The 17958-nt window shown below is 43.6% G+C and overlaps 1 protein-coding gene across 4 annotated transcripts in view; it reads right to left on the reverse strand.

Moving 5' to 3' along the window:
* TANGO6 (transport and golgi organization 6 homolog) overlaps window positions 1-17958 on the reverse strand; it is a 1856125-nt gene that overhangs the window by 1267974 nt on the left and 570193 nt on the right. The gene's annotated exons all lie outside the window — the stretch shown is intronic.

Consider the following 17958-nt stretch of genomic DNA (forward strand, 5'->3'; position numbering starts at 1 on the left):
CTTTAACCAGAAATTCCCATCCCAGAAGGGCAGAGTCCAGCCTCTCCTCCCACAAGAGTGCAGACCACAAACCTTCTTAATGGAAAATAACTGGCCTGAAGCCCAAGTGCTTAAACCAGAACTAATACACTTTTAGAATAACAGGCACTGAGCCTTCAATTAGCAGTACCCAACTTAGAAGGATGTATGCTACCTGTCCTGCCACAACAGTGCAGACCACAAACCTTCTTAATGTAAAACAACTGGTCTGAAGCCCAAGTGCTTAAACCAAAAGGCTTAGAATGACAGTTACACGAAGCAGTAATAAATACAATTGAGTACTTTTAAGATGCTGCAAAAGTAAAATAAAGTAATCAAGTAGGAAGAAACACAAATACAGTAAAAGCAAATGAATAAAGTGCAATTTTTTTTTTTGAGTGAGCAAATGAGATGGGCCCAGGAGGAGTATCCAAATGCAAATTTACAAGAGGGACGGGCAGTTTCAAAGCCACCAAGATTAACACCAAAACAGAAGCAGGGAGGGTGGGTGGGGAACTAACTGAAAAAAACAGAGCCACAACTTCCAGCTAGATAGTATTCAATGCAATACAAATAAATCAATTTAAATGCTGTATTATTTGAAAAAAGTGCAGATAAAGATTTACTTAAATTCACTTATACGTCCAGTTGATTGCAGGTAGGTCTTAGCCAGCCAAAGCTCAGAGTTTAAGCAGAAAATAATCCAAAATGTACCCCTTATACTACCACAGCAAGGCTAGCCACCCGGCGGTTTAAACCTTGGCTCTAGATTATTGTCACTGAAGAAGTGACACCCGACCCATTGAGCAAAATGGGGAAAATGGGTGTCGCTTATTTATACAACATAACTGCACGTAATACATTGGTGTCGCTTATTTATACAACATAATTGCACATAATACATTGGTGTCGCTTACTTATACAATATAACTGCATGTAATACATTGGTGTCGCTTATTTATGCAACATAACTGCACATAATACATTGGTGTCGCTTATTTATACAACATAACTGCACGTAATACATTGGTGTCGCTTATTTATACAACATAACTGCAATAAATTGGTGTTGCTTATTTATACTACATAACTGCACGTAACACATTGGTGTCGCTTATTTATACAACATAACTGCACGTAATACATTGGTGTCGCTTATTTATACAACATAACTGCACGTAATACATTGGTGTCGCTTATTTATACAACATAACTGCACGTAATACATTGGTGTTTATTTATACAACAGAATTGTACTTAATACATTGGTGTCGCTTATTTATACAACAGAATTGTACATAATACATTGGTGTTGCTTATTTAACACATTATTCTGTAGTTCTGCAGCCCACAGCCCAGACTGGCCTTCGGCCTTTCCTAGAAATAATGGAATTAAGGTGGTGATGGGGCACAATAACGGGGCTTATGCAGGTATTTTAAACATTAGTTCTGTAGCTCTGCATCAGAGTGGCACAGAGGATAGTGTTGTCACCTCACATCAAGAGGTTCCCCAATTCAATTGTTGGCAGGGGTGCCTTTTGTGGTCAGTCTGCATGTCCTCCCTGTGTTCGTGTGGGTCTCCTACAGGTGCTCCAGTTTCCTCCCACATTCCAAAGACATGCAGCAGGTGGATTGGACACTCTAAACTAGCCATAAGTGTGAGTGTGCATGAGTGTGAGTAGTGTGGAAGAACTAACATGGAAGGCTAGCCACCCGGCGGTTTAAACATTGGCTCTAGATGATTGTCACTGAAGAAGTGACACCCGACCCACTGAGCAAAATGGGGAAAATGGGTTGTGGATGGACTGATGGGGGCATTCTGTAAGTTTCAACCCAGTACAGGTTTGCAACGGAAGCACAAGAATGGTGGGGAGGGGGCTACTTCAACGACAATGTATTCTGGTTCATTTGCTTTACTTCATCTGTTTTACTTAAACCTGTAATTAGGTACAGCCTATTTTCAATAAACAGTGTAATAAAGTGCAAGAAAAATTCAAAATAGTTCTGATAAAGTAACTTCCAAGCATCTTCTTAAGTACAAATTTAATAAACTTGAGATACACCCATTTAAAATATCATCTGACAACACAACTGCTCTATGAATATTACAATTCTTAGATTTATCTTTGTTAATCGTATGAATTACTACAGATTTAATTATCTATAACTGTCAATCATAGCAGTTATTACAATAAGCAAAACAACTGACATTAAGCCAACGGTGCGTATAGCATGTTAAGTATACAAAAATTGGCTGTTACTAGCACTACGTACAGAATAAAGTATGAGATTACAGTCCAATATTTAACAATGATTTCACCAGAAACAAAAATTAGAAGTTATGTACCTACCATAACGTTCCATGTTAGTTGTCTTCTCTCGCCTTCTTTCTTGCTGGATGGGTTCGGAGCCGATCCTCGGCTCACTCGCACTTGCTTTAGCTCGAGAACTCCTTTTACCAGCTCGAGGCAACCCTATATCCCATGATGCAAGGCAGAACTACCTCAGATCTCGTTTGGCAGCTAACTTACCCTGCTAAAGGTTATCCTAACCAAATTAGGAACAAAGTTTCCTAAAAGAAGTCCTCATAACAAAGATCCAGAGGAAACAAACTATTAGGAACTCTTCAAGATCTGGCCAGGCCAGGGGGAAGGAGGGAGGGACGCAAGAAAGAAGGCGAGAGAAGACAACTAACATGGAACGTTATGGTAGGTACATAACTTCTAAATGTTAAGTTGTCAATCTCGCCTTCATTCTTGCTGGATGGGACCACGTCCCTAGCACCTGAATCCCGGGTGGCTCAACGGAACAGACTCTTGAGAACTGTGGAACCAAAACTGGCCCTATCTCTGGAGGCCAAATCCAACTTGTAATGAGAAACAAAGGTATGAGGCGTGGCCCAAGTAGCTGCTGCACAAATGGTATCAATGGGAAGTCTATCCTGAAAAGCTGCAGAAGTGGATAGACTCCTGGTGGAGTGTGCTTTTGGCTTAGAAGATAGTTGTTTGCCTCAGAGAGAGTACACATAGGAAATGGTGGAAGTCAACCATCTGGATAAGGTCACTTTAGAAACTGGAAGACCTAACCGACTGTCCAAGTAGGGAAACAACAAAATGTCTGGAGAGGATGCCTGAACCAGAAGACTGTCCAAGTAGGGAAATACCTGGATCCCCCCTTAGCCTGCCAAAGGCAGTCATAGGAGTTAGCCATGTTGTGAATACTCTTGGGGCAGTAGAAAGGCCAAAGGGCAAAACAGAGAAATGAAATTCCAGAAAGCAACAGAAAAATGTAAAAACTCGCAGAAAAGGGGATGAATCGTGATATGAAGATAAGCATCCTTGAGTTCCAGAGACAGCAGATAAGCCTGAGGAAGCAGAAGAAGGAATAAAGTCAGAAGGGATAACATTTGAAACGAGAGAGGACCTTCAGAAAGGTGTTTATATGAGAGAGGTCCAAAATAGGTCTCCAAGTGCTCTTTTTTTCTGGGCACCAAAAACATTCTGGAGTAAAACCACTTCCCCCTTTGGGAAACTGGAACTTCCTGAAGTTTCCTGAGTCAAGAGATCCTGAAGCACCCCTGGAAAGAAGGGTAACTGCTCCTGAGATGGCTAAGGAATGCCAATAAAAGGGGGAAGAGATTTCCAGACCATGAAATACCCTAGATGGATAATGGACAACACCAGGAGTCCTAACTAAGCTTTAACCACAAAGGGAGAGAAAGAGGAATAGGTTCGTAGGTTCATAGGTTCATACTAGGCTATCTGCCCTAGGGCATTTATAAGCCTAGCCAGAGTTGTGTGGCTCTCACCACCCCTTATGTTGAAGAATACTATACCCATTAGTTTGCCGTGCCTCTGTCCAGCAGTGATACAGAGATGATCCCCGGGGTAAACCTACGATTTCCCATCCACTGGTCAAGATTCCTCTTGAACAGAGCCAGCGAGGTGCTCTGTCTCACATGGACCGGGATTCTGTTCCACAGCATAGGGAGTCTCTGGGTGATGAATCTGTCCCTCCAGCACGTCCTATTTATATCCGTGTTGAGGTTTAAGTCTCTTGCTCTTGTGGCTCTGGTGGATTTGGATTTTTTGAGGTGGAGCATGTCCATTAATTCCGGGTTGGCCATGGCCTTGTATGTCAGGCACAGGTCACCTCTGAGCAGACGGTACGTGACTGAATAGAGCTGGAGTTTCTTCAGTCGGGCAGCATATGGCATATTTTTGAGCCCCTTTATCCTTTTGGTGAGGAACTTTTGGGGTCTTTCCAATTGCTGCAGGTGTCAGGTAAGATACATTCTGAATGGGGCATTGTACTCCATCCGGTCCCATTGATGCTTTGTTTTTAGCTTTAGAGAGAGCAGCTCTCACCTGGGCATTTGAGATGATTGGGGGGCTACACTCTGCTGGGATAGATATTTCTCCTTTTGGGGGGGGAGGGGAGAAATTTTCACTGAACCTGTCTGCCAGTATGTTTGCAATGTCTGTGGGTTCAGTGATTTTTGTATCATTTTGGACTAATTCTGAGCATATCTGGGAGTTTCCACCCAGATTTCTAACATAGCTAAAGAAGGCCTTTTGATTGTCTTTTGAGTCCTTACATTTTTCTCTCAAAGTTGGCCTTGGATGATTTTATTAGTGATCGTAGTTTTTTACTAGTATTGATCAGAGATGTCTTCCCTTTTAGGGATTTTGCTCTATCTTGTAGCAGCTTTCTCCTCTTGTTGTAAAGTTTGTTTATGGCTGGGGTCCACCAGATCGGGCGCTTGCCTTTGGTGGAAAGGGTCTTGATTTTATTTGGGATTGCTTGATCCATGCAATCCTGGAGGTGCTCGTAGAAAGCATTTGTAAGGGATTCAACAGTGTGGGTTGTGGTTTCCAATGGCGCAGGGGCCTTGAAGGATACCACACCAGTCTTAAGAAGTGTGAAGTTGGCTTTTGAGAAGTTCTTCACTGTGGTCTTTTTTGTTGGGGGTGGATCTCCAGTGAGATTAGTTTATGGTCTGATCTCACCAATGAGGGATATACTTCCGGTGTGGAGCATTTTGTCCCCATGTTTGTGATGATCAGGTCTAGTATATTTTCACCTCTTGTGGGAATGGTGACAAGTTGTTCCATAGCATTTGAGTTTATGAACTCCAGGAACCTTTGGGCTAGGGTATTGGGGCTTGAGTAATGTTCCCAGTCTATGTTTGGGTAGTTGAAGTCACCCAATATGATGGTGTTTGGAGAGACATTTATACTCTCCAGTGTCTTCAGGAAGGCTGTGTGGGGTTCCTGAGTTTGAGAGGGTGGCCTGTAACATGCTACAAACTGTAGAGCAGTTTTGCCTATGGTTAATTGCACCTGAATGGTCTCTGATGCTTCGTGAGTTGCCACCAGCCTGGAGGTGTGGGTATCCTTGATGAATATGGATACATCCCCTCCTTTTGTGGTACGGTCCGGGTTTTGGGGCCGGAATGCATGATATGAGGTAAAACCTGATAGTGCCGGAGTGCTCTCAGGAGCCTTGAACCAGGTTTCAGTCACAGCACAGACATCAATGTTCTCCATACTGAGGAGGGCTTCGAGGGCATGCATCTTGAGATTTAGACTTCTGGCATTGAGCAGCATTACCCTTAGTTTTTTCCCATTATTGTTTTCTAGGCGGTGGGTTTAGAATTTGAGCCTTGTCTAAAAAGGCACTATGGGGGTGGCAAGAGCCTTTGCTAATATCCGAAACCCAGGGTGACAGGTGCAAGCCCCTTGGCAGCGTGGCTTGTCAAGCATGTCATTCCAGGCAGACAGACATTGGATCCCCTTAGAATGACACCAGAAATTAAGCCAATTATTTAAACTGATCATTTTGTCTCTGTATTGTGGCATCATTCTTGGTGAAGGTAGGATACTGCTCAGGGTCAGGGTCATACCAGCCTGGGCTCCTTTATGTATCTTTTCATGTAGTCCAGGGAGGTACGTCTCAGGTCATTCACACCGGCATGGACAATGACTGAGTCATACTTGCACTTGCTGTGGAGTGACTTGAGTGCTTGTGTTATGTGGCGGATTCTAGCGCCCGACAGGCAGCTTACTGTGACCCTCTCCTTGTTCAGTCTGGTGAGTGGGACGTCAGTGTGTCTGACTATGGAGTCACCTATGACAAGTGTGTCTGGCATTGTGTTTGGCCTTAAGGGCTGTGACTGATTTGCACACTGACTTTGTGATCTATGTGTTGCTTGTGTTATGTCATGAGGTGGCAGTTGTTTGGGTGTCTGCTTTGGAGGCCTCTGCTGTTTTGGTAGATTTTTGATCAGTGCCTCCAGTATGTCTTTGTGTGTTTATGTGTTTGATTTGTAGTTGTGATAGTTCTATGTGAGACTGGGTTTATGGTGTGTGTGGTTACTTTCTCCTCCTGTCTGGCTTTGCCAGTCCTGAGTTGAGAGAGCTCAGCCTCCAGTTTGGCTATATAGTTGCATCTCTCGCATGTATTTGTGTTTTGTGGGAGGAGGAGAGGGTTGTCTGTGTACATGAGGCAATTGTAACATTGCCTCAATATTCCCAGATTCACCAGCTGAGCAGGAGAGGATGCTAGCAACTGACCCTTTGACATGCTAGAAGAAATGAAAAAGTTTGCTGTGTAACTGAGTCAGAAAGGACCTATAGGGAAGTGGGTACTCAAGGGGGTTTTAAGCTAGTGAAGTACTTTGTATAATATAGAAGTGCTTTACCTGACTAAAAAATGCTTTAAGAACAAGTGCTGAGCTTTACAGACAGAGAATAGACTGTTTAGATTACAAGAAGAGCAGTTCCAAGGGAAAAAATGAAGAGCAGACTTTACGGAGCCAGAAATAGTTTAACCGGCGCTGCCCGATGGTGCTCTAGTGGCAACTCCGCACTAAATGCCGAAAAGGCAATAAGTCAGTAGTACAGGCTAGCACACTTTAGTGGGCAGCCAAACAATTAAATTAAACAGCAAACAAACACTTTTCGACTTGAATTAGACTAATTTCAACTAAAATGTACTTTTAAGTGCAGATAATAAAAAATGCAGTAAATAACTATGGGGTTGAGAAGAACAGGAAAGTCAGACAGCATCTGGTTTGTCAGGAAAAGGAGACATCTGTGGCACAAAAGTCTGGGTAGCTTTAGCAGGAGAGGCCAGTTTCCCACCCTTCTTACCCTTGGAGGGAGAGCGAGACTGCCTATGAACAAAAGCTGGCTTACTGGGGAAATTTCTCTGTAACTTAGGCACAGAAGAAACAAAAACATGTTTAAGTTTCTGCAAGGCCTTGCCCTTATCCTGAAGCGACTTTAACCAATCAGCCACAGCTTCAACAAACAAGTGTTTGTTGGCCAGAGGAGTATCCATCAATTTAGTCTCAATACCATCAGGCAAAGGTTGAAGCCAAAGCCAGGAATATCTCCTCATCACAGAACCAACGGAAGGCAGCAGCCCTAGAAGAAGCATCTGCTGCATCATAGCTACACAATGGAATGGTGAGCCCCCTGGGAAAAAGTCCAACAGCGAAAGAGCAGAAGTCTTCCCTTCAAAGTCTGGGAGATCAGAAAGTGCCTGACAGGTCTGGGAAATTAGAGCTAAATGTATTTGTACATATGGGTCTGATAACTGACAGCCCTAAAGGCTACGGTAGCAGAGGTATAAACCTTCTTACCAGCCTTTCCATAGTTCTGTTGTCTTTACCAATAGGAAGTAACTTAGTAGAAGGCAGCAACTGAGATGGCTTGTCAGATGCCACAGACATCAGAGAAGGGTCAGCAAAAGGACCGCTATACTGAAACTTACAGTCCTCAGTCACCCTATAAAATGGGGCAGGGGATGGGAAACAAGAGCTTTGGCATCCAACAAAGCAGCCAAAACAGGAGGAAGAGCAGAAGGTCTAGGAGAATCCATTTGCAGGACCTCATAACACTTCTTCTGTACCTCAGAAACCTGGGCACAATCCAATTTAAAGAAACTACATTGTTCTGGAGATTGTGGCCCCAAAATAAATTTCCACAAAAGGAGTGTCATGGTTGTAGATTTCTCTTCCTCAGACCCACAGTATAAAGGAGAGAAAATCTGAGATGAATAAGCAATGTATTCATTGTCTGAATCCACCTCCTCTTCAGAGGAATCCTGTTCCCTGAGTCTTTTAAGGGGAGCAGAGGACCAAGGGGGAGCTGAAACAGAAACTCCATGGGGAGGTTTCAAAGTCATCAGGACATTAAACAACCCCTGAGTGAAATTCTGCCATTCAATCTGCAGGTCCATAGGAGGGGGAGAATATGCTTAGCCTTTTGCTTTTTCATCCACTTTACAAACCGTAGAAGGCTCAGAACCCTGGATGGCATTCAATAGTAGTAGTCGGAACTTCCTCTCTGACTAAAATCTGAGGAACACCTCGACTCCTCGGAATAATCAGCCACAGTTCCCCTGGACATCCGAAGCGGATGTATGCAAAGCCTGCAAGAATCTGAATAAGGTTGGATCCATGCCCTTCTCCGAAATGGTCACTGCAGAAGAATTCAACAGCAGAGCCAGGAGATCCTCTGGGATTTCATTTGTCTCAGGAGAGACGTCCAAGAATCAGACCTAGATTTCATGATCTTCTTCATGGATGGCTGTCCCTCGGAGTGGGAAGTTCCTTCCACTGTGTCTTTAAGAGCTTAAGATACTGGTTCTCCAAACACAAGGCTAAAGAAGAAGGCTGATTATGGAGGGTCTTAGCAACAAAGGGAAACTAAACAGGACATATGGTCGTGGGAAGGACAGAGACAAAATAAGCGCTGCTTGTGATGGTCTTTATGGGGAACATCTCTCCCATACAGGCATTCACCCTTCTTGGATGACGTGAAACCCCACAAGCAACAATACAAAAGAAAAAGATAAGATCAAAAAATCCCAATAGGGCACGTAACTGAAACGGCTTGGTAAACCAGAAACAGAATGGGTGTTGTTCAGACTGACGATCAACAGACAGTATTCAAACTGCTGGCAAAGAATTTCTGAGGATGAATGCGTCTAGGCGATCACCTTTATGCCCTATGCTATGCAAGGAGCATACGTGTGACATATAGCACACCTTAAAGCAACCTAAAGGCTTTGGTATGCTGGCCAGACATCAGGCAACCTTTGGCAGGGGACCACTATTGTAATAAATACTGCAACAGTGAAATGAAGGACATCTCAGTCTAGTCAAGAAGGGGTAACAGGCTTTCTTGAGGGCCTAATATGAAGGACATCTTTTTCAAATTGTGTGACCTCAAATCAAGAAGATGACAGTGGATCCAGATGCAGACAGGTAGAGATGGATGGCAAATGGGATTAATCTGCAGAACTAGAATTGAGCAATTCACAAGAACATAAGGAATATATACAGACAAAGGGTCCTGCTCTTTGCTGTGGCACCAGACAGAAAATCCCTTCCACTCTGAAGGGTAATATTTTTCTAATAGTGCGTTTTCTCCTTGGAATCAAAACCCTATCAACCAGAAAGACGGTCATCCACGTAAGGAAATATTTGAATGCCACAAAGTCTGCAAAAAGCTATGCCAGGGCCTAGATATTTGGTCAAGACCTTCAAAGCTGTAGAAAGACCAGGGCAAAGCAGGGAAATGATAATGTGAGGAACAGACCGATAACTGTAGACGTCCTGAAAACAGCATGAACTGCAATACAAAGATAAGCATCCTTTAAATCTGTAGAGATTAGAAAGGCTTGAGGTAAAAGCATTAGTAACAAGGTCTAAACAGTTAACACTTGAAAGAGGAAGCTTTCGTAAAAGTGGTGAGAAAGGAAAGATCTAGGATAGGCCCACAAGAGCTTTCCTTCTTAAGAACTAGGAACATCTTGGAAGTAAACCCCTTGCACCTCTGGCAAGGAGGACTAGGATGAATCATGCCAAAGACAAAAGAAGTTGAAGCAGCAGGGAAATGAGGCGCTGGCAAGGTGGAGGTTGAGGATACCTACAAAGGATGGAAAGGACTTCCACACATTCTCCAGCGTCTTTGCATTACACACACAACCCACATGTCTGTTGTAATTTGCTGCCAAATGAGAAAGAACAGAGACAATCTTAGACACAGGAAACTGGTTCAGTGGTACAGTCACAGGAAAAAAGGATTATCAGGAAAGGAAGACTTCTGATCCCTAGAACTAAGAGCAAGTATAATTATAAATCCCTTTTTGGAAAGATATTAACCCTTTGGGGGGTTTCTCTGATGCATGCAAACAAAAGGACCTGCTTTTAAAGGGCAGTTCTTCTGGCACTTAGGAACACAGGAAAGGAAAATCTTTTTTCAGGTTATGCATGACTTTGCCCTTTCCTGTAACACCTTAAAGATATCAGCAGCCACAGATCCAAACAAAAATTCTGGGTGTCTAGAGTGGAATTCAATAAGTTAGCCATGACATCTTCAGGAAAGGACTGAAGCCTAAGCTGGGTTTACCTATGACTTACTGTCCTTGACACTGTCACCCTATTAGGGGCAATGGCAGCAACAGGAATTACTGCCTGAATCACGTATATCAGCTAAAGTTTGGAAAGAAGGGAGCACACATATCTTGTGACATGTGTCTAATGATTTACAGCTCTAAATGCTACAGTAGCAGAGGTATACACTTTTTTTCCCCATACCTATCCATGGCTCTGCTGTCTTTATCAGTAAGCAAGACCTTAGGGGAAGAAAGTAGCTTACTGGGCTTATCTCCTTCATGTTGATATGTAGATGCTGTAGTCTGGCAGGCCACTTGTCTTGTATCCACTTTCCATTTAGATGAGCTCCCAAGCAGTGTCCGAGGCATCTGTCGTTAAAATCTGACTCGCCTCTGGCCGGGTCACAGAGAGTCCTTGTTTAGGTGACATTCCTGAGCCCACCACAAGAATTCCTTTTGAAGGCAAGGTATTATTTGAATGACAGTGTCCAAATCTTGGCAGTGCTGTGTCCATACATTTTGAGATACCATTGCAGCTTCCTCATATGCAGTTTGGCATTGGGAAGCACCAGAATACAAGATGCCATGAACCCTAATGCTTGAAGGACTGTCCTTGCAGTCAGCACGGACTGATGAGATAGTTGATGGAAGTAAAGTGACAGACTCTTTTGTTTGTCCGGGGTTAAAAGGCCATCTGGGCTGCTGTATTCAGTCTCACACCCAGAAAGCACATGTCTTGAGAGGGTACTAGACTGGACTTTATTTCGTTCACAGAATACCCTAGGCATCTTAGCACTGCTATGACATATTCCAGATGCTGTAGAAGGTGTTCCTTTTCTTGAGCCAGAATCAGGCAGTCGTCCAAGTAAGGATAAATTTGAATGCCTTGAAGCCTGAAGTAAGCTATCACTGGAGCCAGAACCTTTGTGAATACTCTGGGCGCAGTAGATAAGCCAAAGGGCAATGCAGAGAACTGATAATGAAAATCTCCAGTTCGAAACCGCAGATACTTTCTGCAACTTAGCCTTATGGGCACATGAAGGTAAGCTTCCTTGAGATCCAAAGTTACCATCCAGTGATCCTTGCCCAGCAGAGGTAACAGTTGCTGTAACGCCAACATCTTGAACTTGGGAATGTCCAGATAAGTGTTGAGGATAGATAAATCCAAAATTGGTCTCCATGTGTTCCCCTTCTTTGGTACTAGGAACAGGCGAGAATAAAATCCAAGCCCCTTTCTGACACAGGGACTGGCTGAATAGCCCCTATCTGGAGTAACTGAGAAACTTGCTTGTGAGCCTCTTTTCTTTGTGGAGGAGGAACATCTGGCATGCCTTTGAAAGGGGCATTGTGTGGAAATAAAATCTGTACCCGTGATGAATGATATCCAGCACCCATCTGTCTTGAGTGATTAAATCCCAATTTTCTTTGAAAAGAGACAATCTTCCTCCCAAAGGAGCTGCCAGGACGAGAGTCCACTGGCAGCTGAAAAGGCAGGTCATTGGTTCTGCTTACGAAAGGACTGACCCCTGCCCTCACCAGAAGTCTGAGCAGGTGAACTGTCTGATCTAGGCCTAAACAAACCTTGAGCCCTGCCCCTACCACGCCTAGACCTACCCCTAGACTGGGAACCATAAGCAGGATATGTCCACCCCTTAGCAGGCCAATTTCTACTAAACTGGAGGCTGCACCTGCAAAAATCTTTAACAGTCTGCATAGACTTAGCTTTGTCCTCCATTTTCTTTAAAACTGCTTCCACAGGCGGTCCAAACAACACATCAGACTGTAAAGGAGCATCCAAAATCCTGGTCTTAACATGCTCAGCTAAATTCTGATCCTTCAACCATGCATGTCTGCGAAGAACAGAACTAGTAGCAGCCACCCTCGAGGAGGCCTGAACAGCATCAAAACCACACTGCAAAGAATGCTTACCCACTTGTTCAGACACATGAACCAAATCCAGCAATTCTTTACACTCAATACCTTCCGCCAAAGCATCCACCTTAGATTTCAATTGTGAAAGGAGATAATTCTGATATTTCAGCATATGAAATTGACAATTCAACGCCTCATGGCTAGAGTGGAAGAAGTATATACTTTCTTACCCCACCTATCCAAAGCCCTTGCCTCTTTATCAGAGGGTACAGGATTTTTAACCACAGAAGCTTTAACACCTTTAGGCCCCTGAGAAACAATTTCTGGGTCCGCCCTGGGACTCTTAAACAAATACTTATGAGCTTCGGCACCCTATAATACCTATCAGGCTTAACAGGAGCAGGAGGCAAGGAATCAGGGTTCAGAGAAGCCTCTGCAAAAACATCCTCCACCACATTCAACACAGGAGGAATAGCTAAAGGCCTATGCTGGGGCAAAACAAGAATTCCCTAAGCCTTTTCTGAGTCAGAGTAATCTTGGCCTTCCCATTTAAAGTGCTCCCTCATGGAGTGAAGAGTCTCTGAAAATGAAAAATCCTCAGGAGGAGAAGCTGAAGGAGTGGAATCATCCACATCAGAATCAGAATAAGTAGGAAACTCTTGCAAGTCTTCCACAGAAGACTCTGAAGCCTGTGAACACTGTTCAAAACTATCAAACTCCTGTTCCACCCTAGGCCTCTTATCAGGTGGGGCATAGAACCTCTAATCAAAGTAATCAAATCTTCTGCCATTTTAAGCATATGTTTCTTAGGCACAGAGCCCGAAATGCTAGGAGAAGCCCCTACAGAAGCTGAACTTGGCCTTCCTCTAAAAGAAGCTTTGGCAACAGAAGGAGAGGCCCTAACTACCTTGGGAAGAGAGGGAAGAACAGTTACCTGAGAAGCCCCTCAGCCTGGCCTACCTCCTGAGAGGGCACATCCTGTAACAGTAAAGTATCTGCCTGAGACTCCATAGAGACTCCTGGCAAAACCTCTGGCTCCCTGAGCCTTCTAAAGGACCGACGTCCGGGACTGCCGGTTCCTCACCCCTAGACTTCACTGTTTTGTCCTTGCGCTTCTTAGATGAAGCAGGCGTCGGAGCATCCGACGGCATATTATAATTGCAACGCTTCCCAAACACTAACCTAGCACAATCAAGCCTCCTCTTAATAGTGCGCTTGTTAAATCTAGCACAAGAGCGGCAACCAACAACGTCGTGCTCAGGCCCTAAACAAGGTATACACAATGTATGATAATCCCTATGGTATCTGCTTCCCACAAGAAATACCGTTATTCACTTTTTCTGACATCCGGTTAAATACTGAGGCAAGAAAAAACCAAAATGTTCCCCAACGGGGTTACTTAGCCAACTCAGTATTCGGTCTGAAACTCCGGTTTCGGAAAATCTCAGAACGCCAACCTGCACTCGCAAAATTGCTTCTGCATCGGACCATGCGGCAAAAAAGACTGAGGAAATGACGTCGGTCATGCGCATTAGTACCCTGACGTACTGACGTCAGTTTAAGGCGCCATGACCGACGTCAGCCTTATACTCTGGTATTCGGGCCGACTGGGACGCGGACTATACCCAATTGTCAGGACTGCAGCAAGGGAAGACGAAGAACATCTACATTGTTCTGGAGATTGTGGCCCCAAAATAAATTTCCACAAAAGGAGTGTCATGGTTGTAGATTTCTCTTCCTCAGACCCACAGTATAAAGGAGAGAAAATCTGAGATGAATAAGCAATGTATTCATTGTCTGAATCCACCTCCTCTTCAGAGGAATCCTGTTCCCTGAGTCTTTTAAGGGGAGCAGAGGACCAAGGGGGAGCTGAAACAGAAACTCCATGGGGAGGTTTCAAAGTCATCAGGACATTAAACAACCCCTGAGTGAAATTCTGCCATTCAATCTGCAGGTCCATAGGAGGGGGAGAATATGCTTAGCCTTTTGCTTTTTCATCCACTTTACAAACCGTAGAAGGCTCAGAACCCTGGATGGCATTCAATAGTAGTAGTCGGAACTTCCTCTCTGACTAAAATCTGAGGAACACCTCGACTCCTCGGAATAATCAGCCACAGTTCCCCTGGACATCCGAAGCGGATGTATGCAAAGCCTGCAAGAATCTGAATAAGGTTGGATCCATGCCCTTCTCCGAAATGGTCACTGCAGAAGAATTCAACAGCAGAGCCAGGAGATCCTCTGGGATTTCATTTGTCTCAGGAGAGACGCCCAAGAATCAGACCTAGATTTCATGATCTTCTTCATGGATGGCTGTCCTCGGAGTGGGAAGTTCCTTCCACTGTGTCTTTAAGAGCTTAAGATACTGGTTCTCCAAACACAAGGCTAAAGAAGAAGGCTGATTATGGAGGGTCTTAGCAACAAAGGGAAACTAAACAGGACATATGGTCGTGGGAAGGACAGAGACAAAATAAGCGCTGCTTGTGATGGTCTTTATGGGGAACATCTCTCCCATACAGGCATTCACCCTTCTTGGATGACGTGAAACCCCACAAGCAACAATACAAAAGAAAAAGATAAGATCAAAAAATCCCAATAGGGCACGTAACTGAAACGGCTTGGTAAACCAGAAACAGAATGGGTGTTGTTCAGACTGACGATCAACAGACAGTATTCAAACTGCTGGCAAAGAATTTCTGAGGATGGTACGTCTAGACGTCACCTTTATGCCCTATGCTATGCAAGGAGCATACGTGTGACATATAGCACACCTTAAAGCAACCTAAAGGCTTTGGTATGCTGGCCAGACATCAGGCAACCTTTGGCAGGGGACCACTATTGTAATAAATACTGCAACAGTGAAATGAAGGACATCTCAGTCTAGTCAAGAAGGGGTAACAGGCTTTCTTGAGGGCCTAATATGAAGGACATCTTTTTCAAATTGTGTGACCTCAAATCAAGAAGATGACAGTGGATCCAGATGCAGACAGGTAGAGATGGATGGCAAATGGGATTAATCTGCAGAACTAGAATTGAGCAATTCACAAGAACATAAGGAATATATACAGACAAAGGGTCCTGCTCTTTGCTGTGGCACCAGACAGAAAATCCCTTCCACTCTGAAGGGTAATATTTTTCTAATAGTGCGTTTTCTCCTTGGAATCAAAACCCTATCAACCAGAAAGACGGTCATCCACGTAAGGAAATATTTGAATGCCACAAAGTCTGCAAAAAGCTATGCCAGGGCCTAGATATTTGGTCAAGACCTTCAAAGCTGTAGAAAGACCAGGGCAAAGCAGGGAAATGATAATGTGAGGAACAGACCGATAACTGTAGACGTCCTGAAAACAGCATGAACTGCAATACAAAGATAAGCATCCTTTAAATCTGTAGAGATTAGAAAGGCTTGAGGTAAAAGCATTAGTAACAAGGTCTAAACAGTTAACACTTGAAAGAGGAAGCTTTCGTAAAAGTGGTGAGAAAGGAAAGATCTAGGATAGGCCCACAAGAGCTTTCCTTCTTAAGAACTAGGAACATCTTGGAAGTAAACCCCTTGCACCTCTGGCAAGGAGGACTAGGATGAATCATGCCAAAGACAAAAGAAGTTGAAGCAGCAGGGAAATGAGGCGCTGGCAAGGTGGAGGTTGAGGATACCTACAAAGGATGGAAAGGACTTCCACACATTCTCCAGCGTCTTTGCATTACACACACAACCCACATGTCTGTTGTAATTTGCTGCCAAATGAGAAAGAACAGAGACAATCTTAGACACAGGAAACTGGTTCAGTGGTACAGTCACAGGAAAAAAGGATTATCAGGAAAGGAAGACTTCTGATCCCTAGAACTAAGAGCAAGTATAATTATAAATCCCTTTTTGGAAAGATATTAACCCTTTGGGGGGTTTCTCTGATGCATGCAAACAAAAGGACCTGCTTTTAAAGGGCAGTTCTTCTGGCACTTAGGAACACAGGAAAGGAAAATCTTTTTCAGGTTATGCATGACTTTGCCCTTTCCTGTAACACCTTAAAGATATCAGCAGCCACAGATCCAAACAAAAATTCTGGGTGTCTAGAGTGGAATTCAATAAGTTAGCCATGACATCTTCAGGAAAGGACTGAAGCCTAAGCTGGGTTTACCTATGACTTACTGTCCTTGACACTGTCACCCTATTAGGGGCAATGGCAGCAACAGGAATTACTGCCTGAATCACGTATATCAGCTAAAGTTTGGAAAGAAGGGAGCACACATATCTTGTGACATGTGTCTAATGATTTACAGCTCTAAATGCTACAGTAGCAGAGGTATACACTTTTTTTCCCCATACCTATCCATGGCTCTGCTGTCTTTATCAGTAAGCAAGACCTTAGGGGAAGAAAGTAGCTTACTGGGCTTGTCAGCAGAAAGAGAAATGACAGAGGAGTCCAAAGAACAATTCTTATACAGAAACCTCCAAGCCTCAGGAACCTTATAAAACCTATTCACTTTTTAGGAGCAGCCGACAGACTTAGAAGCCTGAGAAGCAGAGCTGCTTCAAGAGCAGGTGGAACTACTGAAGGCCTAAGGGTATCCATCTGAAGCAAATCATATCATCTCTTCTGAACTTCAGACACCTGTGAGCTTTCCCACTTAAAATGTTGGATCATTTAAAGGACAGCATCCCCAAAACAAAGCTCCTTCCGAGGGAAGTCAGGAGAAAGAATGGATTTGGAAGGAAATAAGATAAAGACTCTTTCCAGAATCCAAATCTTCTTTCTCTGAAGAAGAATTCCTATCCATTTTCAAAGGAGTGGAAGAATAAGGGAGTCAAACAGGAAGGGGGACTGAAAAACTGTGGGAAGACAGGGCTTTAAAAAGATCATGAGTAAAAGTCCAGCCATTTTTTTTTTTTTTGGGGGGGGGGGGTCTTTAGCAACAAGAGAAATATGTCTGGTTTTCTGACTCTTTTTAACAGGGATGTCTGCTTACCAAACCTAGGAATATATAAACCCTGACGTACCTCTATTAAGGAATCTATGACTTCCTCGCTATTAAGGATTTGAAGAATTCCCCCTCTGGCGTGTCAAAATGAACAGCCTTGGTTTCCCCCTTCTCGTCCTCAATGGACATCGGGTTAACAATATATGTAACGCCATACGAACTGCAAGAGGAGTCATTCCTGGGCACATTACGGGTGCTGCAAAGAGCACTTCTGGCTGACATCAAAGATTGAAACGATACTAATTTCATGAACTTTAATCATACTTTGACTTAGGAATAGGGTCCTTACCCGTTATGATATTAGAAACCCAAAAGATTTGGAGAAATTAAAAAAGTGAGAACATACTATTAATCTGCTCAATATTTGTCTCCAGTAAAGTCGCAGAAGCAGACATCAGAATCAATGGTCCAAGATCTCATCAGACATCAGAATCAATGGTCCAAGATCTCATCAGACATCAGAATCAATGGTCCAAGATCTCATCACTGGACACAATTCAGACGGCCAGAAGTGGTGTCAGGTTTAAATTTCCTCAATTTCTTCTTTAAGAAAGTCAGGATAAAAGCTTTCGGAGGACATGGTCTCTTGAGCATGATGCTTAAGGCGATGGTTCTCAAGATATACTGACAACGAAGAGAGAAACCTGAGCACAATCTGAGAGATGAAGTCTTGGCAAATGGAAC

The sequence above is a fragment of the Protopterus annectens genome, chromosome 8.part1 (assembly GCF_019279795.1).
Source record: "Protopterus annectens isolate FY-2018-M chromosome 8.part1, PAN1.0, whole genome shotgun sequence".
Taxonomy (NCBI): Eukaryota; Metazoa; Chordata; order Ceratodontiformes; family Protopteridae; genus Protopterus; species Protopterus annectens.